Source organism: Saccoglossus kowalevskii, chromosome 4 (genome assembly GCF_978046115.1).
Source record: "Saccoglossus kowalevskii chromosome 4, keSacKowa6.1, whole genome shotgun sequence".
In the NCBI taxonomy this organism is placed as follows: Eukaryota; Metazoa; Hemichordata; class Enteropneusta; family Harrimaniidae; genus Saccoglossus; species Saccoglossus kowalevskii.
In genome coordinates this window covers 28,952,691-28,976,430 of record NC_140644.1, presented here as the reverse complement: position 1 = coordinate 28,976,430, position 23,740 = coordinate 28,952,691, and the positions used below count along the sequence as shown (strand labels likewise).

The 23,740-nt window shown below is 38.0% G+C and overlaps 12 non-coding genes across 12 annotated transcripts; all 12 read left to right on the top strand.

The window, feature by feature from the left end:
- Window positions 1-422: 422 nt before the first annotated feature.
- Window positions 423-536, top strand: TRNAI-UAU (transfer RNA isoleucine (anticodon UAU)). Its single transcript has 2 exons — window positions 423-460; window positions 501-536. It is a non-coding gene; the product is annotated as a tRNA-Ile (tRNA).
- Window positions 537-2,374: 1,838 nt separating this feature from the next.
- Window positions 2,375-2,474, top strand: TRNAI-UAU (transfer RNA isoleucine (anticodon UAU)). The gene is made up of 2 exons: window positions 2,375-2,412; window positions 2,439-2,474. It is a non-coding gene; the product is annotated as a tRNA-Ile (tRNA).
- A 1,836-nt stretch (window positions 2,475-4,310) lies between these two features.
- Window positions 4,311-4,424, top strand: TRNAI-UAU (transfer RNA isoleucine (anticodon UAU)). Its single transcript has 2 exons — window positions 4,311-4,348; window positions 4,389-4,424. It is a non-coding gene; the product is annotated as a tRNA-Ile (tRNA).
- A 1,838-nt stretch (window positions 4,425-6,262) lies between these two features.
- Window positions 6,263-6,362, top strand: TRNAI-UAU (transfer RNA isoleucine (anticodon UAU)). The gene is made up of 2 exons: window positions 6,263-6,300; window positions 6,327-6,362. It is a non-coding gene; the product is annotated as a tRNA-Ile (tRNA).
- A 1,833-nt stretch (window positions 6,363-8,195) lies between these two features.
- On the top strand, window positions 8,196-8,295 carry TRNAI-UAU (transfer RNA isoleucine (anticodon UAU)). The gene is made up of 2 exons: window positions 8,196-8,233; window positions 8,260-8,295. It is a non-coding gene; the product is annotated as a tRNA-Ile (tRNA).
- Window positions 8,296-10,139: 1,844 nt separating this feature from the next.
- TRNAI-UAU (transfer RNA isoleucine (anticodon UAU)) lies at window positions 10,140-10,239 on the top strand. Its single transcript has 2 exons — window positions 10,140-10,177; window positions 10,204-10,239. It is a non-coding gene; the product is annotated as a tRNA-Ile (tRNA).
- A 1,844-nt stretch (window positions 10,240-12,083) lies between these two features.
- Window positions 12,084-12,183, top strand: TRNAI-UAU (transfer RNA isoleucine (anticodon UAU)). The gene is made up of 2 exons: window positions 12,084-12,121; window positions 12,148-12,183. It is a non-coding gene; the product is annotated as a tRNA-Ile (tRNA).
- Window positions 12,184-14,025: 1,842 nt separating this feature from the next.
- Window positions 14,026-14,125, top strand: TRNAI-UAU (transfer RNA isoleucine (anticodon UAU)). Its single transcript has 2 exons — window positions 14,026-14,063; window positions 14,090-14,125. It is a non-coding gene; the product is annotated as a tRNA-Ile (tRNA).
- Window positions 14,126-15,967: 1,842 nt separating this feature from the next.
- Window positions 15,968-16,067, top strand: TRNAI-UAU (transfer RNA isoleucine (anticodon UAU)). The gene is made up of 2 exons: window positions 15,968-16,005; window positions 16,032-16,067. It is a non-coding gene; the product is annotated as a tRNA-Ile (tRNA).
- Window positions 16,068-17,911: 1,844 nt separating this feature from the next.
- TRNAI-UAU (transfer RNA isoleucine (anticodon UAU)) lies at window positions 17,912-18,011 on the top strand. The gene is made up of 2 exons: window positions 17,912-17,949; window positions 17,976-18,011. It is a non-coding gene; the product is annotated as a tRNA-Ile (tRNA).
- A 1,844-nt stretch (window positions 18,012-19,855) lies between these two features.
- TRNAI-UAU (transfer RNA isoleucine (anticodon UAU)) lies at window positions 19,856-19,955 on the top strand. Its single transcript has 2 exons — window positions 19,856-19,893; window positions 19,920-19,955. It is a non-coding gene; the product is annotated as a tRNA-Ile (tRNA).
- A 1,844-nt stretch (window positions 19,956-21,799) lies between these two features.
- Window positions 21,800-21,899, top strand: TRNAI-UAU (transfer RNA isoleucine (anticodon UAU)). Its single transcript has 2 exons — window positions 21,800-21,837; window positions 21,864-21,899. It is a non-coding gene; the product is annotated as a tRNA-Ile (tRNA).
- The last annotated feature ends 1,841 nt before the right edge of the window (window positions 21,900-23,740 follow it).

Genomic DNA, 23,740 nt, shown 5'->3' with positions numbered 1-23,740 from the left:
ATTGCCAAAATACTACGTTGTCAGTCGAAACGAAAAGCCGGCCACTGTGATGTATCGGACAATAAAGGATTAAACGTGTTGGACGTATTGTTAGTAATGTCAAAAAAGACACTGCGCGTGACATTCCTGGCCAATCTTTCAATGCAAGTAGTCAGATATCTTCAATTCGAGTCATTTTGTATTATCCACCAGTTTCAAGAAAGTTTTAATAATACACCGTGCTGCTAAATATCAGCTACGTGTGAGTGGATTTGTTCTGTATATGTATTACTTTTAACTTATATTCGTACAATTATATATGAACCGTCAAATTCAAAATAAAGAGAACTAATATTAAAATTCCACGATATTTCTGACGCAAGTTGTATTGAACAAAATGCGGTTATCCTATTGAAAGTGCACTCAATTGGTTGTTTTTATCTTCCCCAGTGGCACAATCGGTTAGCGCGCCGTACTTATATGGCAGTACTTATATGGCAGTACTGCACTGTTACTGAGTAATGCGGAGGTTGTGAGTTCGAGCCTCATCTGGGGAATGAGTATGTTTTGAATCCATGAATTGGAGAATAATTGAATCGAAACATTTCCAAATCGCAAATTCCATTCGCGATCCAATCTCCAGCATTTAGTTTCATCTAATTTAAATGATATCGATCGCCATTTATATGGTCGCAAAATACGTCGAATTTGAGTTAAAAGACCTGCTTAACCCGACTCAATTAAAATGGATAAATTGCATCACAGCTGACGTATATATCTAACTATAATTGCATGCAATCCTATGAAGTGCTGTTTTTTTTTTTACTTTATTTACCCAGTGTTTACCAAGCCTGCTAAAATCGTCAAGTGGTAATGCACTATTTAGGCAGAAGAATAAATGTCATTGACTTGCTCAAGACGGTTATATAGTTTTACGATTTTGAGGGCGCTGTTTAGCAGACTGTTTGGGCGCTATCTTGTGATCGTTTACTGATTGGCAAATTGAAAATACGGATGATCTATGTTCATTTCAAGAATGATATTCAATAATTTTCACGTACATTACATTTCATTTATCCATTCTATAAAACAATAACCCAATACACTTTATATAGATTATGTAACAGGTGAGATATTTATGAAAGTGCGAAGCACATGATATTATGGATAACACAATAGGTGAATTTGTTCGATTATCGCCATTAAGTGCCGTATTTTAATTAGGGGTTAATGGCATTTGTTTTCCTGCTCTCTGATTGGGTTATTTTGAATAATATGCAGATTTCAAGGTGACTTATGGTCTACATTGTTGATTCAAACCATTCTTAAATTCACAAGAAGTACATCATTCGAGATGACGATGCACACTCCAAGAGGTAACTTAATGTATGCTGCAGATATTTACTCACGCACGCACGCAGCATATGTATGCCAATCCACCGTATACCAGTATTTTCAACTCTCACAGTACATTGTCAGGCATAGACCGACCGCCGTATAGCTTCGTAGCACTTATCGTCTTGGCTATAAGGTCATACGCGAAACAGAGGGCTACATTGAAAGATATCTACCGCTATATAGAGACAACTTTTCCGTATTATCGTGTGACGAGCCCTGGCTGGAAGAATTCAATCCGTCATAACCTCTCTTTGAACAATTGCTTCATCAAGAGTCCTCGTAGTATACAGGACCTGACTCACGGTCATTTCTGGAGAATAGCAAAGGGTTGGAAAGAAATGTTTGCTGAAAGCGACTTCCGCCACCGTCGTCGAGGATATAAGAAATCCAATAACCACGAGTTTATAACAACTAACAGCCACGCGAACGAGGATTATATTGCGCGATATAAACCTGAAAGCACGCCGTCGTCGGTGGAGTCATGCAAGAAACAGACGCCAAATTACGTTTCCTCGATTACACATAGCGAGAGAACACAAGAAGGACATGTAAACGGAAAACAGTTTAGTGACTTTAGTATTGCCAAAATACTACGTTGTCAGTCGAAACGAAAAGCCGGCCACTGTGATGTATCGGACAATAAAGGATTAAACGTGTTGGACGTATTGTTAGTAATGTCACAAAAGACACTGCGCGTGACATTCCTGGCCAATCTTTCAATGCAAGTAGTCAGATATCTTCAATTCGAGTCATTTTGTATTATCCACAGTTTCAAGAAAGTTTTAATAATAAACCGTGCTGCTAAATATCAGCTACGTGTGAGTGGATTTGTTCTGTATATGTATTACTTTTAACTTATATTCGTACAATTATATATAAACCGTAAAATTTAAATAAAGAGAACTAATATTAAAATTCCACGAGATTTCTGACGCAAGTTGTATTGAACAAAATGCGGTTATACTATTGAAAGTGCACTCAATTGTTTGATTCATCTTCCCCAGTGGCACAATCGGTTAGCGCGCCGTACTTATATGGCAGTACTGCTCTGTTACTGAGTAATGCGGAGGTTGTGAGTTCGAGCCTCATCTGGGGAATGAGTATGTTTTGAATCCATGAATTGGAGAATAATTGAATCGAAACATTTCCAAATCGCAAATTCCATTCGCGATCCAATCTCCAGCATTTAGTTTCATCTAATTTAAATGACATCGATCGCCATTTATATGGTCGCAAAATACGTCGAATTTGAGTTAAAAGACCTGCTTAACCCGACTCAATTAAAATGGATAAATTGCATCACAGCTGACGTATATATCTAACTATAATTGCATGCAATCCTATGAAGTGCTGTTTTTTTTTTACTTTATTTACCCAGTGTTTACCAAGCCTGCTAAAATCGTCAAGTGGTAATGCACTATTTAGGCAGAAGAATAAATGTCATTGACTTGCTCAAGACGGTTATATAGTTTTACGATTTTGAGGGCGCTGTTTAGCAGACTGTTTGGGCGCTATCTTGTGATCGTTTACTGATTGGCAAATTGAAAATACGGATGATCTATGTTCATTTCAAGAATGATATTCAATAATTTTCACGTACATTACATTTCATTTATCCATTCTATAAAACAATAACCCAACACACTTTATATAGATTATGTAACAGGTGAGATATTTATGAAAGTGCGAAGCACATGATATTACGGATAACACAATAGGTGAATTTGTTCGATTATCGCCATTAAGTGCCGTATTTTAATTAGGGGTTAATGGCATTTGTTTTCCTGCTCTCTGATTGGGTTATTTTGAATAATATGCAGATTTCAAGGTGACTTATGGTCTACCTTGTTGATTCAAACCATTCTTAAATTCACAAGAAATACATCATTCGAGATGACGATGCACACTCCAAGAGGTAACTTAATGTATGCTGCAGATATTTACTCACGCACGCAGCATATGTATGCCAATCCACCGTATACCAGTATTTTCAACTCTCACAGTACATTGTCATGCATAGACCGACCGCCGTATAGCTTCGTAGCACTTATCGTCTTGGCTATAAGGTCATACGCGAAACAGAGGGCTACATTGAAAGATATCTACCGCTATATAGAGACAACTTTTCCGTATTATCGTGTGACGAGCCCTGGCTGGAAGAATTCAATCCGTCATAACCTCTCTTTGAACAATTGCTTCATCAAGAGTCCTCGTAGTATACATGACCTGACTCACGGTCATTTCTGGAGACTAGCAGAGGGTTGGAAAGAAATGTTTGCTGAAAGCGACTTCCGCCGCCGTCGTCGAGGATATAAGAAATCCAATAACCACGAGTTTATAACAACTAACAGCCACGCGAACGAGGATTATATTGCGCGATATAAACCTGAAAGCACGCCGTCGTCGGTGGAGTCATGCAAGAAAAAGACGCCAAATTACGTTTCCTCGATTACACATAGCGAGAGAACACAAGAAAGACATGTAAACGGAAAACAGTTTAGTGACTTTAGTATTGCCAAAATACTACGTTGTCAGTCGAAACGAAAAGCCGGCCACTGTGATGTATCGGACAATAAAGGATTAAACGTGTTGGACGTATTGTTAGTAATGTCAAAAAAGACACTGCGCGTGACATTCCTGGCCAATCTTTCAATGCAAGTAGTCAGATATCTTCAATTCGAGTCATTTTGTATTATCCACCAGTTTCAAGAAAGTTTTAATAATACACCGTGCTGCTAAATATCAGCTACGTGTGAGTGGATTTGTTCTGTATATGTATTACTTTTAACTTATATTCGTACAATTATATATGAACCGTCAAATTCAAAATAAAGAGAACTAATATTAAAATTCCACGATATTTCTGACGCAAGTTGTATTGAACAAAATGCGGTTATCCTATTGAAAGTGCACTCAATTGGTTGTTTTTATCTTCCCCAGTGGCACAATCGGTTAGCGCGCCGTACTTATATGGCAGTACTTATATGGCAGTACTGCACTGTTACTGAGTAATGCGGAGGTTGTGAGTTCGAGCCTCATCTGGGGAATGAGTATGTTTTGAATCCATGAATTGGAGAATAATTGAATCGAAACATTTCCAAATCGCAAATTCCATTCGCGATCCAATCTCCAGCATTTAGTTTCATCTAATTTAAATGATATCGATCGCCATTTATATGGTCGCAAAATACGTCGAATTTGAGTTAAAAGACCTGCTTAACCCGACTCAATTAAAATGGATAAATTGCATCACAGCTGACGTATATATCTAACTATAATTGCATGCAATCCTATGAAGTGCTGTTTTTTTTTTTACTTTATTTACCCAGTGTTTACCAAGCCTGCTAAAATCGTCAAGTGGTAATGCACTATTTAGGCAGAAGAATAAATGTCATTGACTTGCTCAAGACGGTTATATAGTTTTACGATTTTGAGGGCGCTGTTTAGCAGACTGTTTGGGCGCTATCTTGTGATCGTTTACTGATTGGCAAATTGAAAATACGGATGATCTATGTTCATTTCAAGAATGATATTCAATAATTTTCACGTACATTACATTTCATTTATCCATTCTATAAAACAATAACCCAATACACTTTATATAGATTATGTAACAGGTGAGATATTTATGAAAGTGCGAAGCACATGATATTATGGATAACACAATAGGTGAATTTGTTCGATTATCGCCATTAAGTGCCGTATTTTAATTAGGGGTTAATGGCATTTGTTTTCCTGCTCTCTGATTGGGTTATTTTGAATAATATGCAGATTTCAAGGTGACTTATGGTCTACATTGTTGATTCAAACCATTCTTAAATTCACAAGAAGTACATCATTCGAGATGACGATGCACACTCCAAGAGGTAACTTAATGTATGCTGCAGATATTTACTCACGCACGCACGCAGCATATGTATGCCAATCCACCGTATACCAGTATTTTCAACTCTCACAGTACATTGTCAGGCATAGACCGACCGCCGTATAGCTTCGTAGCACTTATCGTCTTGGCTATAAGGTCATACGCGAAACAGAGGGCTACATTGAAAGATATCTACCGCTATATAGAGACAACTTTTCCGTATTATCGTGTGACGAGCCCTGGCTGGAAGAATTCAATCCGTCATAACCTCTCTTTGAACAATTGCTTCATCAAGAGTCCTCGTAGTATACAGGACCTGACTCACGGTCATTTCTGGAGAATAGCAAAGGGTTGGAAAGAAATGTTTGCTGAAAGCGACTTCCGCCACCGTCGTCGAGGATATAAGAAATCCAATAACCACGAGTTTATAACAACTAACAGCCACGCGAACGAGGATTATATTGCGCGATATAAACCTGAAAGCACGCCGTCGTCGGTGGAGTCATGCAAGAAACAGACGCCAAATTACGTTTCCTCGATTACACATAGCGAGAGAACACAAGAAGGACATGTAAACGGAAAACAGTTTAGTGACTTTAGTATTGCCAAAATACTACGTTGTCAGTCGAAACGAAAAGCCGGCCACTGTGATGTATCGGACAATAAAGGATTAAACGTGTTGGACGTATTGTTAGTAATGTCACAAAAGACACTGCGCGTGACATTCCTGGCCAATCTTTCAATGCAAGTAGTCAGATATCTTCAATTCGAGTCATTTTGTATTATCCACAGTTTCAAGAAAGTTTTAATAATAAACCGTGCTGCTAAATATCAGCTACGTGTGAGTGGATTTGTTCTGTATATGTATTACTTTTAACTTATATTCGTACAATTATATATAAACCGTAAAATTTAAATAAAGAGAACTAATATTAAAATTCCACGAGATTTCTGACGCAAGTTGTATTGAACAAAATGCGGTTATACTATTGAAAGTGCACTCAATTGTTTGATTCATCTTCCCCAGTGGCACAATCGGTTAGCGCGCCGTACTTATATGGCAGTACTGCTCTGTTACTGAGTAATGCGGAGGTTGTGAGTTCGAGCCTCATCTGGGGAATGAGTATGTTTTGAATCCATGAATTGGAGAATAATTGAATCGAAACATTTCCAAATCGCAAATTCCATTCGCGATCCAATCTCCAGCATTTAGTTTCATCTAATTTAAATGACATCGATCGCCATTTATATGGTCGCAAAATACGTCGAATTTGAGTTAAAAGACCTGCTTAACCCGACTCAATTAAAATGGATAAATTGCATCACAGCTGACGTATATATCTAACTATAATTGCATGCAATCCTATGAAGTGCTGTTTTTTTTTTACTTTATTTACCCAGTGTTTACCAAGCCTGCTAAAATCGTCAAGTGGTAATGCACTATTTAGGCAGAAGAATAAATGTCATTGACTTGCTCAAGACGGTTATATAGTTTTACGATTTTGAGGGCGCTGTTTAGCAGACTGTTTGGGCGCTATCTTGTGATCGTTTACTGATTGGCAAATTGAAAATACGGATGATCTATGTTCATTTCAAGAATGATATTCAATAATTTTCACGTACATTACATTTCATTTATCCATTCTATAAAACAATAACCCAACACACTTTATATAGATTATGTAACAGGTGAGATATTTATGAAAGTGCGAAGCACATGATATTACGGATAACACAATAGGTGAATTTGTTCGATTATCGCCATTAAGTGCCGTATTTTAATTAGGGGTTAATGGCATTTGTTTTCCTGCTCTCTGATTGGGTTATTTTGAATAATATGCAGATTTCAAGGTGACTTATGGTCTACCTTGTTGATTCAAACCATTCTTAAATTCACAAGAAATACATCATTCGAGATGACGATGCACACTCCAAGAGGTAACTTAATGTATGCTGCAGATATTTACTCACGCACGCAGCATATGTATGCCAATCCACCGTATACCAGTATTTTCAACTCTCACAGTACATTGTCATGCATAGACCGACCGCCGTATAGCTTCGTAGCACTTATCGTCTTGGCTATAAGGTCATACGCGAAACAGAGGGCTACATTGAAAGATATCTACCGCTATATAGAGACAACTTTTCCGTATTATCGTGTGACGAGCCCTGGCTGGAAGAATTCAATCCGTCATAACCTCTCTTTGAACAATTGCTTCATCAAGAGTCCTCGTAGTATACAGGACCTGACTCACGGTCATTTCTGGAGACTAGCAAAGGGTTGGAAAGAAATGTTTGCTGAAAGCGACTTCCGCCACCGTCGTCGAGGATATAAGAAATCCAATAACCACGAGTTTATAACAACTAACAGCCACGCGAACGAGGATTATATTGCGCGATATAAACCTGAAAGCACGCCGTCGTCGGTGGAGTCATGCAAGAAACAGACGCCAAATTACGTTTCCTCGATTACACATAGCGAGAGAACACAAGAAGGACATGTAAACGGAAAACAGTTTAGTGACTTTAGTATTGCCAAAATACTACGTTGTCAGTCGAAACGAAAAGCCGGCCACTGTGATGTATCGGACAATAAAGGATTACACGTGTTGGACGTATTGTTAGTAATGTCACAAAAGACACTGCGCGTGACATTCCTGGCCAATCTTTCAATGCAAGTAGTCAGATATCTTCAATTCGAGTCATTTTGTATTATTCACAGTTTCAAGAAAGTTTTAATAATAAACCGTGCTGCTAAATATCAGCTACGTGTGAGTGGATTTGTTCTGTATATGTATTACTTTTAACTTATATTCGTACAATTATATATGAAGCGTCAAATTTGAATAAAGAGAACTAATATTAAAATTCCACGAGATTTCTGACGCAAGTTGTATTGAACAAAATGCGGTTATACTATTGAAAGTGCACTCAATTGTTTGTTTCATCTTCCCCAGTGGCACAATCGGTTAGCGCGCCGTACTTATATGGCAGTACTGCTCTGTTACTGAGTAATGCGGAGGTTGTGAGTTCGAGCCTCACCTGGGGAATGAGTATGTTTTGAATCCACGAATTGGAGAATAATTGAATCGAAACATTTCCAAATCGCAAATTCCATTCGCGATCCAATCTCCAGCATTTAGTTTCATCTAATTTAAATGACATCGATCGCCATTTATATGGTCGCAAAATTGCAAATACGTCGAATTTGAGTTAAACACCTGCTTAACCCGACTCAATTAAAATGGATAAATGGCATCACAGCTGATGTATAAATCTAACGATAATTGCTTGCAATCCTGTGAAGTGCTGTTTCTTACTTATTTATTTACTCAGTGTTTACAAAGCCTGCTAAAACAGTCCAGTGGTGATGCATTATTCAGGTAGAAGAATAGATGTCATTGACTTGCTTAAGACGGTTATATAATTCTACTATTTTGAGGGCGCTGTTAAGCAGACTGTTTGTTGGAGCGCCATCTTGTGATCGTTTACTGATTGGCAAATTGAAATTACAGATGATCTATGTTCATTTCAAGAATGATATTCAATAATTTTCACGTACATTACATTTCATTCATCCATGCTATAAAACAATAACCCAATACACTTTATATAGATTATGTAACAGGTGAGATATTTATGAAAGTGCAAAGCACATGATATTAGGGATAACACAATAGGTAAATTTGTTCGATTATCGCCATTAAGTGCTGTATTTTAATTAGGGGTTAATGCCATTTGTTTTCCTGCTCTCTGATTGGGTTATTTTGAATAATATGCAGATTTCAAGGTGACATATGGTCTACCTTGTTGACTCAAGCCATTCTTAAATTCACAAAAATTACATCATTCGAGATGACGATGCACAATCCAAGAGGTAACTTAATGTATGCTGCAGATATTTACTCACGCACACAGCATATGTATGCCAATCCACCGTATACCAGTAATTTCAACTCTCACAATAGATTGTCATGCATAGACCGACCGCCGTATAGCTTCGTAGCACTTATCGTCTTGGCTATAAGGTCATATGTGGAACAGAGGGCTACATTGAAAGATATCTACCGCTATATAGAGACAACTTTTCCGTATTATCGTGAGAAGAGCCCTTGCTGGAAGAAATCAATCCGTCATAACCTCTCTTTGAACAATTGCTTCAACAAGAGTCCTCGTAGTATGCATGACCTGACTCACGGTCATTTCTGGAGACTAGCAGAGGGTTGGAAAGAAATGTTTGCTGAAAGCGACTTCCGCCGCCGTCGTCGAGGATATAAGAAATCCAATAACCACGAGTTTATAACAACTAACAGCCAAGCGAACGAGGATTATATTGCGCGATATAAACCTGAAAGCACGCCGTCGTCGGTGGAGTCATGCAAGAAAAAGACGCCAAATTACGTTTCCTCGATTACACATAGCGAGAGAACACAAGAAAGACATGTAAACGGAAATGAGTTTAGTGACTTTAGTATTGCCAAAATACTACGTTGTCAGTCGAAAAGAAAAGCCGGACACTGTGATGTATTGGATAATAAAAGGATTAAACGTGTTGGACGTATTGTTAGTAATGTCACAAAAGACACTGCGCGTGACATTCCTGGCCAATCTTTCAATGCAAGTAGTCAGATATCTTCAATTCGAGTCATTTTGTATTACCCACCAGTTTCAAGAAAGTTTTAATAATAAACCGTGCTGCTAAATATCAGCTACGTGTGAGTGTATTTGTTCTGTATATGTATTACTTTTAACTTATATTCGTACAATTATATATGAACCGTCAAATTTAAATAAAGAGAACTAATATTAAAATTCCACGAGATTTCTGACGCAAGTTGTATTGAACAAAATGCGGTTATACTATTGCAAGTGCACTCAATTGTTTGTTTCATCTTCCCCAGTGGCACAATCGGTTAGCGCGCCGTACTTATATGGCAGTACTGCTCTGTTACTGAGTAATGCGGAGGTTGTGAGTTCGAGCCTCACCTGGGGAATGAGTATGTTTTGAATCCACGAATTGGAGAATAATTGAATCGAAACATTTCCAAATCGCAAATTCCATTCGCGATCCAATCACCAGCATTTAGTTTCATCTAATTTAAATGACATCGCTCGCCATTTATATGGTCGCAAAATTGCAAATACGTCGAATTTGAGTTAAACACCTGCTTAACCCGACTCAATTAAAATGGATAAATGGCATCACAGCTGACGTATAAATCTAACGATAATTGCTTGCAATCCTGTGAAGTGCTGTTTTTTACTTATTTATTTACCCAGTGTTTACAAAGCCTGCTAAAAACGTCCAGTGGTGATGCATTATTCAGGTAGAAGAATAGATGTCATTGACTTGCTTAAGACGGTTATATAATTCTACTATTTTGAGGGCGCTGTTAAGCAGACTGTTTGTTGGAGCGCCATCTTGTGATCGTTTACTGATTGGCAAATTGAAATTGCGGATGATCTATGTTCATTTCAAGAATGATATTCAATAATTTTCACGTACATTACATTTCATTCATCCATGCTATAAAACAATAACCCAATACACTTTATATAGATTATGTAACAGGTGAGATATTTATGAAAGGGCAAAGCACATGATATTACGGATAACACAATAGGTAAATTTGTTCGATTATCGCCATTAAGTGCTGTATTTTAATTAGGGGTTAATGCCATTTGTTTTCCTGCTCTCTGATTGGGTTATTTTGAATAATATGCAGATTTCAAGGTGACATATGGTCTACCTTGTTGACTCAAGCCATTCTTAAATTCACAAAAATTACATCATTCGAGATGACGATGCACAATCCAAGAGGTAACTTAATGTATGCTGCAAATATTTACTCACGCACACAGCATATGTATGCCAATCCACCGTATACCAGTAATTTCAACTCTCACAATAGATTGTCATGCATAGACCGACCGCCGTATAGCTTCGTAGCACTTATCGTCTTGGCTATAAGGTCATACGCGGAACAGAGGGCTACATTGAAAGATATCTACCGCTATATAGAGACAACTTTTCCGTATTATCGTGTGACGAGCCCTGGCTGGAAGAATTCAATCCGTCATAACCTCTCTTTGAACAATTGCTTCATCAAGAGTCCTCGTAGTATACATGACCTGACTCACGGTCATTTCTGGAGACTAGCAGAGGGTTGGAAAGAAATGTTTGCTGAAAGCGACTTCCGCCGCCGTCGTCGAGGATATAAGAAATCCAATAACCACGAGTTTATAACAACTAACAGCCAAGCGAACGAGGATTATATTACCCGATATAAACCTGAAAGCACGCCGTCGTCGGTGGAGTCACGCAAGAAAAAGACGCCAAATTACGTTTCCTCGATTACACATAGCGAGAGAACACAAGAAAGACATGTAAACGGAAATGAGTTTAGTGACTTTAGTATTGCCAAAATACTACGTTGTCAGTCGAAACGAAAAGCCGGACACTGTGATGTATTGGATAATAAAAGGATTAAACGTGTTGGACGTATTGTTAGTAATGTCACAAAAGACACTGCGCGTGACATTCCTGGCCAATCTTTCAATGCAATTAGTCAGATATCTTCAATTCGAGTCATTTTGTATTACCCACCAGTTTCAAGAAAGTTTTAATAATAAACCGTGCTGCTAAATATCAGCTACGTGTGAGTGTATTTGTTCTGTATATGTATTACTTTTAACTTATATTCGTACAATTATATATGAACCGTCAAATTTAAATAAAGAGAACTAATATTAAAATTCCACGAGATTTCTGACGCAAGTTGTATTGAACAAAATGCGGTTATACTATTGAAAGTGCACTCAATTATTTGTTTCATCTTCCCCAGTGGCACAATCGGTTAGCGCGCCGTACTTATATGGCAGTACTGCTCTGTTACTGAGTAATGCGGAGGTTGTGAGTTCGAGCCTCACCTGTGGAATGAGTATGTTTTGAATCCACGAATTGGAGAATAATTGAATCGAAACATTTGCAAATCGCAAATTCCATTCGCGATCCAATCTCCAGCATTTAGTTTCATCTAATTTAAATGACATCGATCGCCATTTATATGGTCGCAAAATTGCAAATACGTCGAATTTGAGTTAAACACCTGCTTAACCCGACTCAATTAAAATGGATAAATGGCATCACAGCTGACGTATAAATCTAACGATAATTGCTTGCAATCCTGTGAAGTGCTGTTTCTTACTTATTTATTTACTCAGTGTTTACAAAGCCTGCTAAAACAGTCCAGTGGTGATGCATTATTCAGGTAGAAGAATAGATGTCATTGACTTGCTTAAGACGGTTATGTAATTCTACTATTTTGAGGGCGCTGTTAAGCAGACTGTTTGTTGGAGCGCCATCTTGTGATCGTTTACTGATTGGCAAATTGAAATTACGGATGATCTATGTTCATTTCAAGAATGATATTCAATAATTTTCACGTACATTACATTTCATTCATCCATGCTATAAAACAATAACCCAATACAGTTTATATAGATTATGTAACAGGTGAGATATTTATGAAAGTGCGAAGCACATTATATTACGGATAACACAATAGGTAAATTTGTTCGATTATCGCCATTAAGTGCTGTATTTTAATTAGGGGTTAATGCCATTTGTTTTCCTGCTCTCTGATTGGGTTATTTTGAATAATATGCAGATTTCAAGGTGACATATGGTCTACCTTGCTGACTCAAGCCATTCTTAAATTCACAAAAATTACATCATTCGAGATGACGATGCACAATCCAAGAGGTAACTTAATGTATGCTGCAGATATTTACTCACGCACACAGCATATGTATGCCAATCCACCGTATACCAGTAATTTCAACTTTCACAGTACATTGTCATGCATAGACCGACCGCCGTATAGCTTCGTAGCACTTATCGTCTTGGCTATAAGGTCATACGCGAAACAGAGGGCTACATTGAAAGATATCTACCGCTATATAGAGACAACTTTTCCGTATTATCGTGTGACGAGCCCTGGCTGGAAGAATTCAATCCGTCATAACCTCTCTTTGAACAATTGCTTCATCAAGAGTCCTCGTAGTATACAGGACCTGACTCACGGTCATTTCTGGAGACTAGCAAAGGGTTGGAAAGAAATGTTTGCTGAAAGCGACTTCCGCCACCGTCGTCGAGGATATAAGAAATCCAATAACCACGAGTTTATAACAACTAACAGCCACGCGAACGAGGATTATATTGCGCGATATAAACCTGAAAGCACGCCGTCGTCGGTGGAGTCATGCAAGAAACAGACGCCAAATTACGTTTCCTCGATTACACATAGCGAGAGAACACAAGAAGGACATGTAAACGGAAAACAGTTTAGTGACTTTAGTATTGCCAAAATACTACGTTGTCAGTCGAAACGAAAAGCCGGCCACTGTGATGTATCGGACAATAAAGGATTAAACGTGTTGGACGTATTGTTAGTAATGTCACAAAAGACACTGCGCGTGACATTCCTGGCCAATCTTTCAATGCAAGTAGTCAGATATCTTCAATTCGAGTCATTTTGTATTATTCACAGTTTCAAGAAAGTTTTAATAATAAACCGTGCTGCTAAATATCAGCTACGTGTGAGTGGATTTGTTCTGTATATGTATTACTTTTAACTTATATTCGTACAATTATATATGAAGCGTCAAATTTGAATAAAGAGAACTAATATTAAAATTCCACGAGATTTCTGACGCAAGTTGTATTGAACAAAATGCGGTTATACTATTGAAAGTGCACTCAATTATTTGTTTCATCTTCCCCAGTGGCACAATCGGTTAGCGCGCCGTACTTATATGGCAGTACTGCTCTGTTACTGAGTAATGCGGAGGTTGTGAGTTCGAGCCTCACCTGTGGAATGAGTATGTTTTGAATCCACGAATTGGAGAATAGTTGAATCGAAACATTTGCAAATCGCAAATTCCATTCGCGATCCAATCTCCAGCATTTAGTTTCATCTAATTTAAATGACATCGATCGCCATTTATATGGTCGCAAAATTGCAAATACGTCGAATTTGAGTTAAACACCTGCTTAACCCGACTCAATTAAAATGGATAAATGGCATCACAGCTGACGTATAAATCTAACGATAATTGCTTGCAATCCTGTGAAGTGCTGTTTCTTACTTATTTATTTACTCAGTGTTTACAAAGCCTGCTAAAACAGTCCAGTGGTGATGCATTATTCAGGTAGAAGAATAGATGTCATTGACTTGCTTAAGACGGTTATGTAATTCTACTATTTTGAGGGCGCTGTTAAGCAGACTGTTTGTTGGAGCGCCATCTTGTGATCGTTTACTGATTGGCAAATTGAAATTACGGATGATCTATGTTCATTTCAAGAATGATATTCAATAATTTTCACGTACATTACATTTCATTCATCCATGCTATAAAACAATAACCCAATACAGTTTATATAGATTATGTAACAGGTGAGATATTTATGAAAGTGCGAAGCACATTATATTACGGATAACACAATAGGTAAATTTGTTCGATTATCGCCATTAAGTGCTGTATTTTAATTAGGGGTTAATGCCATTTGTTTTCCTGCTCTCTGATTGGGTTATTTTGAATAATATGCAGATTTCAAGGTGACATATGGTCTACCTTGCTGACTCAAGCCATTCTTAAATTCACAAAAATTACATCATTCGAGATGACGATGCACAATCCAAGAGGTAACTTAATGTATGCTGCAGATATTTACTCACGCACACAGCATATGTATGCCAATCCACCGTATACCAGTAATTTCAACTTTCACAGTACATTGTCATGCATAGACCGACCGCCGTATAGCTTCGTAGCACTCATCGTCTTGGCTATAAGGTCATACGCGAAACAGAGGGCTACATTGAAAGATATCTACCGCTATATAGAGACAACTTTTCCGTATTATCGTGTGACGAGCCCTGGCTGGAAGAATTCAATCCGTCATAACCTCTCTTTGAACAATTGCTTCATCAAGAGTCCTCGTAGTATACAGGACCTGACTCACGGTCATTTCTGGAGACTAGCAAAGGGTTGGAAAGAAATGTTTGCTGAAAGCGACTTCCGCCACCGTCGTCGAGGATATAAGAAATCCAATAACCACGAGTTTATAACAACTAACAGCCACGCGAACGATGATTATATTGCGCGATATAAACCTGAAAGCACGCCGTCGTCGGTGGAGTCATGCAAGAAACAGACGCCAAATTACGTTTCCTCGATTACACATAGCGAGAGAACACAAGAAGGACATGTAAACGGAAAACAGTTTAGTGACTTTAGTATTGCCAAAATACTACGTTGTCAGTCGAAACGAAAAGCCGGCCACTGTGATGTATCGGACAATAAAGGATTAAACGTGTTGGACGTATTGTTAGTAATGTCACAAAAGACACTGCGCGTGACATTCCTGGCCAATCTTTCAATGCAAGTAGTCAGATATCTTCAATTCGAGTCATTTTGTATTATTCACAGTTTCAAGAAAGTTTTAATAATAAACCGTGCTGCTAAATATCAGCTACGTGTGAGTGGATTTGTTCTGTATATGTATTACTTTTAACTTATATTCGTACAATTATATATGAAGCGTCAAATTTGAATAAAGAGAACTAATATTAAAATTCCACGAGATTTCTGACGCAAGTTGTATTGAACAAAATGCGGTTATACTATTGAAAGTGCACTCAATTGTTTGTTTCATCTTCCCCAGTGGCACAATCGGTTAGCGCGCCGTACTTATATGGCAGTACTGCTCTGTTACTGAGTAATGCGGAGGTTGTGAGTTCGAGCCTCACCTGGGGAATGAGTATGTTTTGAATCCACGAATTGGAGAATAATTGAATCGAAACATTTCCAAATCGCAAATTCCATTCGCGATCCAATCTCCAGCATTTAGTTTCATCTAATTTAAATGACATCGATCGCCATTTATATGGTCGCAAAATTGCAAATACGTCGAATTTGAGTTAAACACCTGCTTAACCCGACTCAATTAAAATGGATAAATGGCATCACAGCTGACGTATAAATCTAACGATAATTGCTTGCAATCCTGTGAAGTGCTGTTTCTTACTTATTTATTTACTCAGTGTTTACAAAGCCTGCTAAAACAGTCCAGTGGTGATGCATTATTCAGGTAGAAGAATAGATGTCATTGACTTGCTTAAGACGGTTATATAATTCTACTATTTTGAGGGCGCTGTTAAGCAGACTGTTTGTTGGAGCGCCATCTTGTGATCGTTTACTGATTGGCAAATTGAAATTACGGATGATCTATGTTCATTTCAAGAATGATATTCAATAATTTTCACGTACATTACATTTCATTCATCCATGCTATAAAACAATAACCCAATACACTTTATATAGATTATGTAACAGGTGAGATATTTATGAAAGTGCAAAGCACATGATATTAGGGATAACACAATAGGTAAATTTGTTCGATTATCGCCATTAAGTGCTGTATTTTAATTAGGGGTTAATGCCATTTGTTTTCCTGCTCTCTGATTGGGTTATTTTGAATAATATGCAGATTTCAAGGTGACATATGGTCTACCTTGTTGACTCAAGCCATTCTTAAATTCACAAAAATTACATCATTCGAGATGACGATGCACAATCCAAGAGGTAACTTAATGTATGCTGCAGATATTTACTCACGCACACAGCATATGTATGCCAATCCACCGTATACCAGTAATTTCAACTCTCACAATAGATTGTCATGCATAGACCGACCGCCGTATAGCTTCGTAGCACTTATCGTCTTGGCTATAAGGTCATATGTGGAACAGAGGGCTACATTGAAAGATATCTACCGCTATATAGAGACAACTTTTCCGTATTATCGTGAGAAGAGCCCTTGCTGGAAGAAATCAATCCGTCATAACCTCTCTTTGAACAATTGCTTCAACAAGAGTCCTCGTAGTATGCATGACCTGACTCACGGTCATTTCTGGAGACTAGCAGAGGGTTGGAAAGAAATGTTTGCTGAAAGCGACTTCCGCCGCCGTCGTCGAGGATATAAGAAATCCAATAACCACGAGTTTATAACAACTAACAGCCAAGCGAACGAGGATTATATTGCGCGATATAAACCTGAAAGCACGCCGTCGTCGGTGGAGTCATGCAAGAAAAAGACGCCAAATTACGTTTCCTCGATTACACATAGCGAGAGAACACAAGAAAGACATGTAAACGGAAATGAGTTTAGTGACTTTAGTATTGCCAAAATACTACGTTGTCAGTCGAAACGAAAAGCCGGACACTGTGATGTATTGGATAATAAAAGGATTAAACGTGTTGGACGTATTGTTAGTAATGTCACAAAAGACACTGCGCGTGACATTCCTGGCCAATCTTTCAATGCAAGTAGTCAGATATCTTCAATTCGAGTCATTTTGTATTACCCACCAGTTTCAAGAAAGTTTTAATAATAAACCGTGCTGCTAAATATCAGCTACGTGTGAGTGTATTTGTTCTGTATATGTATTACTTTTAACTTATATTCGTACAATTATATATGAACCGTCAAATTTAAATAAAGAGAACTAATATTAAAATTCCACGAGATTTCTGACGCAAGTTGTATTGAACAAAATGCGGTTATACTATTGCAAGTGCACTCAATTGTTTGTTTCATCTTCCCCAGTGGCACAATCGGTTAGCGCGCCGTACTTATATGGCAGTACTGCTCTGTTACTGAGTAATGCGGAGGTTGTGAGTTCGAGCCTCACCTGGGGAATGAGTATGTTTTGAATCCACGAATTGGAGAATAATTGAATCGAAACATTTCCAAATCGCAAATTCCATTCGCGATCCAATCACCAGCATTTAGTTTCATCTAATTTAAATGACATCGCTCGCCATTTATATGGTCGCAAAATTGCAAATACGTCGAATTTGAGTTAAACACCTGCTTAACCCGACTCAATTAAAATGGATAAATGGCATCACAGCTGACGTATAAATCTAACGATAATTGCTTGCAATCCTGTGAAGTGCTGTTTTTTACTTATTTATTTACCCAGTGTTTACAAAGCCTGCTAAAAACGTCCAGTGGTGATGCATTATTCAGGTAGAAGAATAGATGTCATTGACTTGCTTAAGACGGTTATATAATTCTACTATTTTGAGGGCGCTGTTAAGCAGACTGTTTGTTGGAGCGCCATCTTGTGATCGTTTACTGAATGGCAAATTGAAATTACGGATGATCTATGTTCATTTCAAGAATGATATTCAATAATTTTCACGTACATTACATTTCATTCATCCATGCTATAAAACAATAACGCAATACACTTTATATAGATTATGTAACAGGTGAGATATTTATGAAAGTGCGAAGCACATGATATTACGGATAACACAATAGGTAAATTTGTTCCATTATCACCATTAAGTGCTGTATTTTAATTAGGGGTTAATGCCATTTGTTTTCCTGCTCTCTGATTGGGTTATTTTGAATAATATGCAGATTTCAAGGTGACTTATGGTCTACCTTGTTGATTCAAACCATTCTTAAATTCACAAAAAATACATCATTCGAGATGACGATGCACACTCCAAGAGGTAACTTAATGTATGCTGCAGATGTATACTCACGCACGCAGCATATGTATGCCAATCCACCGTATACCAGTATTTTCAACTCTCACAGTACATTGTCATGCATAGACCGACCGCCGTATAGCTTCGTAGCACTTATCGTCTTGGCTATAAGGTCATACGCGGAACAGAGGGCTACATTGAAAGATATCTACCGCTCTATAGAGACAACTTTTCCGTATTATCGTGAGAAGAGCCCTTGCTGGAAGAAATCAATCCGTCATAACCTCTCTTTGAACAATTGCTTCATCAAGAGTCCTCGTAGTATACATGACCTGACTCACGGTCATTTCTGGAGACTAGCAGAGGGTTGGAAAGAAATGGTTGCTGAAAGCGATTCCGCCGCCGTCGTCGAGGATATAAGAAATCCAATAACCACGAGTTTATAACAACTAACAGCCAAGCGAACGAGGATTATATTGCGCGATATAAACCTGAAAGCACGCCGTCGTCGGTGGAGTCATGCAAGAAAAAGACGCCAAATTACGTTTCCTCGATTACACATAGCGAGAGAACACAAGAAAGACATGTAAACGGAAATGAGTTTTGGTGACTTTAGTATTGCCAAAATACTACGTTGACAGTCGAAACGAAAAGCCGGACACTGTGATGTATTGGATAATAAAAGGATTAAACGTGTTGGACGTATTGTTAGTAATGTCACAAAAGACACTGCGCGTGACATTCCTGGCCAATCTTTCAATGCAAGTAGTCAGATATCTTCAATTCGAGTCATTTTGTATTACCCACCAGTTTCAAGAAAGTTTTAATAATAAACCGTGCTGCTAAATATCAGCTACGTGTGAGTGTATTTGTTCTGTATATGTATTACTTTTAACTTATATTCGTACAATTATATATGAACCGTCAAATTTAAATAAAGAGAACTAATATTAAAATTCCACGAGATTTCTGACGCAAGTTGTATTGAACAAAATGCGGTTATACTATTGCAAGTGCACTCAATTGTTTGTTTCATCTTCCCCAGTGGCACAATCGGTTATCGCGCCGTACTTATATGGCAGTACTGCTCTGTTACTGAGTAATGCGGAGGTTGTGAGTTCGAGCCTCACCTGGGGAATGAGTATGTTTTGAATCCACGAATTGGAGAATAATTGAATCGAAACATTTCCAAATCGCAAATTCCATTCGCGATCCAATCTCCACCATTTAGTTTCATCTAATTTAAATGACATCGATCGCCATTTATATGGTCGCAAAATTGCAAATACGTCGAATTTGAGTTAAACACCTGCTTAACCCGACTCAATTAAAATGGATAAATGGCATCACAGCTGACGTATAAATCTAACGATAATTGCTTGCAATCCTGTGAAGTGCTGTTTTTTACTTATTTATTTACCCAGTGTTTACAAAGCCTGCTAAAAACGTCCAGTGGTGATGCATTATTCAGGTAGAAGGATAGATGTCATTGACTTGCTTAAGACGGTTATATAATTCTACTATTTTGAGGGCGCTGTTAAGCAGACTGTTTGTTGGAGCGCCATCTTGTGATCGTTTACTGATTGGCAAATTGAAATTACGGATGATCTATGTTCATTTCAAGAATGATATTCAATAATTTTCACGTACATTACATTTCATTCATCCATGCTATAAAACAATAACCCAATACACTTTATATAGATTATGTAACAGGTGAGATATTTATGAAAGGGCAAAGCACATGATATTTTGGATAACACAATAGGTAAATTTGTTCGATTATCGCCATTAAGTGCTGTATTTTAATTAGGGGTTAATGCCATTTGTTTTCCTGCTCTCTGATTGGGTTATTTTGAATAATATGCAGATTTCAAGGTGACATATGGTCTACCTTGTTGACTCAAGCCATTCTTAAATTCACAAAAATTACATCATTCGAGATGACGATGCACAATCCAAGAGGTAACTTAATGTATGCTGCAAATATTTACTCACGCACACAGCATATGTATGCCAATCCACCGTATACCAGTAATTTCAACTCTCACAATAGATTGTCATGCATAGACCGACCACCGTATAGCTTCGTAGCACTTATCGTCTTGGCTATAAGGTCATACGCGGAACAGAGGGCTACATTGAAAGATATCTACCGCTATATAGAGACAACTTTTCCGTATTATCGTGTGACGAGCCCTGGCTGGAAGAATTCAATCCGTCATAACCTCTCTTTGAACAATTGCTTCATCAAGAGTCCTCGTAGTATACATGACCTGACTCACGGTCATTTCTGGAGACTAGCAGAGGGTTGGAAAGAAATGTTTGCTGAAAGCGACTTCCGCCGCCGTCGTCGAGGATATAAGAAATCCAATAACCACGAGTTTATAACAACTAACAGCCAAGCGAACGAGGATTATATTACCCGATATAAACCTGAAAGCACGCCGTCGTCGGTGGAGTCATGCAAGAAAAAGACGCCAAATTACGTTTCCTCGATTACACATAGCGAGAGAACACAAGAAAGACATGTAAACGGAAATGAGTTTAGTGACTTTAGTATTGCCAAAATACTACGTTGTCAGTCGAAACGAAAAGCCGGACACTGTGATGCATTGGATAATAAAAGGATTAAACGTGTTGGACGTATTGTTAGTAATGTCACAAAAGACACTGCGCGTGACATTCCTGGCCAATCTTTCAATGCAATTAGTCAGATATCTTCAATTCGAGTCATTTTGTATTACCCACCAGTTTCAAGAAAGTTTTAATAATAAACCGTGCTGCTAAATATCAGCTACGTGCGAGTGTATTTGTTCTGTATATGTATTACTTTTAACTTATATTCGTACAATTATATATGAAGCGTCAAATTTGAATAAAGAGAACTAATATTAAAATTCCACGAGATTTCTGACGCAAGTTGTATTGAACAAAATGCGGTTATACTATTGAAAGTGCACTCAATTATTTGTTTCATCTTCCCCAGTGGCACAATCGGTTAGCGCGCCGTACTTATATGGCAGTACTGCTCTGTTACTGAGTAATGCGGAGGTTGTGAGTTCGAGCCTCACCTGTGGAATGAGTATGTTTTGAATCCACGAATTGGAGAATAATTGAATCGAAACATTTGCAAATCGCAAATTCCATTCGCGATCCAATCTCCAGCATTTAGTTTCATCTAATTTAAATGACATCGATCGCCATTTATATGGTCGCAAAATTGCAAATACGTCGAATTTGAGTTAACCACCTGCTTAACCCGACTCAATTAAAATGGATAAATGGCATCACAGCTGACGTATAAATCTAACGATAATTGCTTGCAATCCTGTGAAGTGCTGTTTCTTACTTATTTATTTACTCAGTGTTTACAAAGCCTGCTAAAACAGTCCAGTGGTGATGCATTATTCAGGTAGAAGAATAGATGTCATTGACTTGCTTAAGACGGTTATGTAATTCTACTATTTTGAGGGCGCTGTTAAGCAGACTGTTTGTTGGAGCGCCATCTTGTGATCGTTTACTGATTGGCAAATTGAAATTACGGATGATCTATGTTCATTTCAAGAATGATATTCAATAATTTTCACGTACATTACATTTCATTCATCCATGCTATAAAACAATAACCCAATACAGTTTATATAGATTATGTAACAGGTGAGATATTTATGAAAGTGCGAAGCACATTATATTACGGATAACACAATAGGTAAATTTGTTCGATTATCGCCATTAAGTGCTGTATTTTAATTAGGGGTTAATGCCATTTGTTTTCCTGCTCTCTGATTGGGTTATTTTGAATAATATGCAGATTTCAAGGTGACATATGGTCTACCTTGCTGACTCAAGCCATTCTTAAATTCACAAAAATTACATCATTCGAGATGACGATGCACAATCCAAGAGGTAACTTAATGTATGCTGCAGATATTTACTCACGCACACAGCATATGTATGCCAATCCACCGTATACCAGTAATTTCAACTTTCACAGTACATTGTCATGCATAGACCGACCGCCGTATAGCTTCGTAGCACTTATCGTCTTGGCTATAAGGTCATACTCGGAACAGAGGGCTACATTGAAAGATATCTACCGCTATATTTAGACAACTTTTCCGTATTATCGTGAGAAGAGCCCTTGCTGGAAGAAATCAATCCGTCATAACCTCTCTTTGAACAATTGCTTCATCAAGAGTCCTCGTAGTATACATGACCTGACTCACGGTTATTTCTGGAGACTAGCAGAGGGTTGGAAAGAAATGTTTGCTGAAAGCGACTTCCGCCGCCGTCGTCGAGGATATAAGAAATCCAATAACCACGAGTTTATAACAACTAACAGCCAAGCGAACGAGGATTATATTGCGCGATATAAACCTGAAAGCACGCCGTCGTCGGTGGAGTCATGCAAGAAAAAGACGCCAAATTACGTTTCCTCGATTACACATAGCGAGAGAACACAAGAAAGACATGTAAACGGAAATGAGTTTAGTGACTTTAGTATTGCCAAAATACTACGTTGTCAGTCGAAACGAAAAGCCGGACACTGTGATGTATTGGATAATAAAAGGATTAAAAGGATTAGATTATGTAACAGGTGAGATATTTATGAAAGGGCAAAGCACATGATATTTTGGATAACACAATAGGTAAATTTGTTCGATTATCGCCATTAAGTGCTGTATTTTAATTAGGGGTTAATGCCATTTGTTTTCCTGCTCTCTGATTGGGTTATTTTGAATAATATGCAGATTTCAAGGTGACATATGGTCTACCTTGTTGACTCAAGCCATTCTTAAATTCACAAAAATTACATCATTCGAGATGACGATGCACAATCCAAGAGGTAACTTAATGTATGCTGCAAATATTTACTCACGCACACAGCATATGTATGCCAATCCACCGTATACCAGTAAT